Consider the following 3,444-nt stretch of genomic DNA (forward strand, 5'->3'; position numbering starts at 1 on the left):
ATAGATTGCTAAAATAAATGTTAACGTCTGTAGATTTCTAAAATAAACCGGTGGTGGTGTACGAACTGTGATAGTGGGTGTGGTGGTGCTGGATAGTGATAGTGGTGGGTGGTGGTGATGGACGGTGGGTGGTGGTGGTGGTGGATGGTGGCGGTGGTGGGTGGTGGACGATAGTGGTAGACGGGTGATAGCGGCAGACAGTGTGGTGGATGGTGGTGGTGGCGGGGCGTGGTGGTGGTGGAAGAAGGCGTTGGTGGTCAAAGACGTTGGTGGGTGGTGGACAGTGGTGGTGGGTGTGGTAGACGGGTGGCAGCGGGGAACAGTGGTAGACGGTGCCAGCCAAATTCAGATTCAGTGCCATGGCCTCCATTGCTAACACATTCTTCTTTTTCCTCATACTCTCTTCACTCACCCTCCAACCTCATGCTAGAGAGAGCAAGTTTTTCACCAAAGTCATTCATTACCTTTCAAATTCACCCATAACCTCCTCATCATTGGTACCCGCACCGGCACCAGCACCCTCATCATTGGGACCAGCACCAGCACCGGTGCTGGTACCAGGGCTGGAGCCGGAGGCTGGGCCAGTGTTTTTGGCTCCAGCACCGGCTCCTGGGTCGTCTCTGGAGCCATTTTTCTTGGCCCCGTCTCCGGCACCAGCGGTAGAGGAGTATGGTTATGGTCTTTATGGTAAAGGGTCGAGTGAGTATTCCTCAGAGGAATACCGCACGACTTCCTTAGAGGGTTCTGAGAATGAAACCCCCGAGGGCTGGAGGACGAGGAGGAGAAAGAAACTAATGATGTTGATGAGTTCATTTCACAAAAGCAGACACCGTTTGAGAAGCTATTAAGCAGTCAGAGTTACTCTACTAACAATAATGGTTATTCGAACAATGAGAATGGCTACTCAAGCCATAACCAAAATGTTTACACCAACGGGAATGGGCTACAACACTGAGAATGTCTACAACAACAACAACAACAACGAGTATGGCTACAGCAGTAATGAGAACGGTTACAACAATGGGAATGTCTACAACAGCAACGACAATGAGAATGGCTATAACAACAATGAGAACGTCTACAACAACAATGAGAATGTCTATAATAACGAGAATGGTTACAACAACAATGAGAATGGGTACAACCAGAGGTTGTATAGCAACAACTATAAAGACAATGGCAATGAATACTCAAGCTCTACGAATGAGAACAATGGTTACACGACCAATAGCTTCGTTGAAAACAACAACAATTACAAGACCTTTACAAACAAGAATAGCGGCTACAATGGCAATGGATACACGCCCTCTAAAGAAGAATACAATGGCTACAACAGCGGCAACGGGTACATGACGGAGAAACAAGGAATGAGTGACACAAGGTTTTTGGAGAATGGTAAATACTCTTATGGTACAAACAACAATGGGAATAATCAGGAAAGTAGTTATGAGGAAGAAGTGAGTGACAATGGTGAAGGGTACTATAGGAATAATGAAGAACCAAAATATGAGTTTGACACAATGACAGAGTATGACAAGCAAGAGGGGTATTTGCCATGAGAGTGAAGAGATGCAAATTGTTTTATAAGTTAAGTAACTATAATTACAAAGCATATTGGAAGGTTTAAAAAAGAAGTGGAAGTCATTTTTTTTCCCTTTTGTTTGTGACTCCGTCTTTTTTACTTTGGTTTGTCTTTGATGTTCTGGAGGGTGGTTAGGGTTAGGATAATATGTACTTTGGAAGATAATTATGTTTAAGTTTCTTTTCGTACTAAATTAAGTGGATTACCAAAGATTTTTCATTACATTTAATATAATAATTCTAATACACTATAAACATACACTACCACAAAATGGTCAAAACCGTCACAAATGAAAAATTACCGACACAAATACCTTGGTCTCGAATCCGCTTTGCAATTAATTTTAGCACCATAAATCAATAACAGTGAAAAAAGCCCGATTTTTGCGACGATTATTGTGCTAACTATTTGGTTTTGTGACGCATTACAAACCACATATCTGTTTTTGGGGAACATTTGCGGTCGTGAACTTAGGGCGTGTTCGTTTCACAGAAGGGAATGGAATTGGAATTGGAATTTGCATAAGATTTGGAATTAGAAGGAATTGGATTTGGAATCTAAACATTCCCATAGGAATTGGAATTGAAAGGAATTGAAATCCAATTCCATTTTTGATGTGTTCGTTTGACAAATGAATCGGAATTGAGTTTTTTTTTTTTTTTTTAATGAGGATAACGGCGGAAACATTTTAGTCTCTTTAGATTTTTTTCTTTTTTATTTATATTTTGCGTTATAATTTTTTTTATTATTTTTTTGAATTTTAATGGGTTTTCTATTAAGATAAAAAACCCCTTAAAAAAGTATTCAAAAATAATAATAAAAAATTCATAAATCAAAATATAAATTAAAAACCAAAAAAGTAAAAAAGCTAAAATGTTTTATTCGTTGTCTTCGTTAGCAAAAAAAAACTCGAGAAAAGATTCCAATGAATTCCTCCACATGTTGGGAGGATTTGAAATTCTTGTATTTAAGGAATTTGAAGGAATTGAATTCCAATTCCAATTCCAATTCCAACGAAACGAACACGCCATGTCATAGGATTTTAATTCCCAATTCCTTTGAATTCTCACTAATTATATGAAACGAACACGCCCTTAAAGCACCGTATATCTTGTTCTGCCAACCAAAGTACGATATATTCAGCAATATGATCCTCACTTTCTTTTCCTATCATTTCCAAAAAAAAGTGAAACAAGAGACCATGTTTTCACTCAACAAAATACCTTGGGTATTAGCGATGTTTTAAAAACCGGTATATTACTTGTATCGGATTGGACTAAAAAATGGTACAACCGGTTGAATAGTTTTACCTTATAATTTCCTATAAATATAACTTAAATCCTAAAATAACCCAAAACTAAATGATTCATAAAACAAAAAATAATCCAAAAGTTAATTCATATTAAAAAAATAATGCAAAAGCATTCAATTTTAAAAAAATAGTCCTAAAATTTACACGTTTGAATGTTAATTGTTAGGTTAAAAATTATTAAGAAAAAATTTGGGCCACAAATATCAAAAGTTTATTGGGCTTAAAACCGATTTGCCTGTAAAAAACCGGTATTTTAGACAAAAACCACAGGTACGATGTTCTAGCAAACCGATCAAAAATACCGGTCTACTGTGCGAAATCCGGTTTTAACCGGTTCAAGTGGCCGGTTTGAACCGGTTTTTTAAAACACTGGGTATTAGGGATGTACATACCGGGTCTTTACCCAAACCAGTTTCTGTTTGGGTCAACACAAGTCAAAATCGCTATTAGCTTAAACCAATTCTGGTTTCTAACCTGTCTGCAAGTGGAAAAGGATCGATTCCGTTGCCAACTGGTTTGGTTCGGCCCTTCTAACTGGTTTGATTTGGTT

At 38.2% G+C, this 3,444-nt stretch overlaps 1 pseudogene; it reads left to right on the forward strand.

The window, feature by feature from the left end:
- Positions 1-332: 332 nt before the first annotated feature.
- LOC143631620 (uncharacterized) lies at positions 333-1,758 on the forward strand (annotated as a pseudogene).
- Positions 1,759-3,444: the final 1,686 nt, after the last annotated feature.

The sequence above is a fragment of the Bidens hawaiensis genome, unplaced genomic scaffold (genome assembly GCF_021521415.1).
Source record: "Bidens hawaiensis isolate Kalapana, Puna unplaced genomic scaffold, B.hawaiensis_p1.1 tig00006171_1, whole genome shotgun sequence".
Taxonomy (NCBI): Eukaryota; Viridiplantae; Streptophyta; class Magnoliopsida; order Asterales; family Asteraceae; genus Bidens; species Bidens hawaiensis.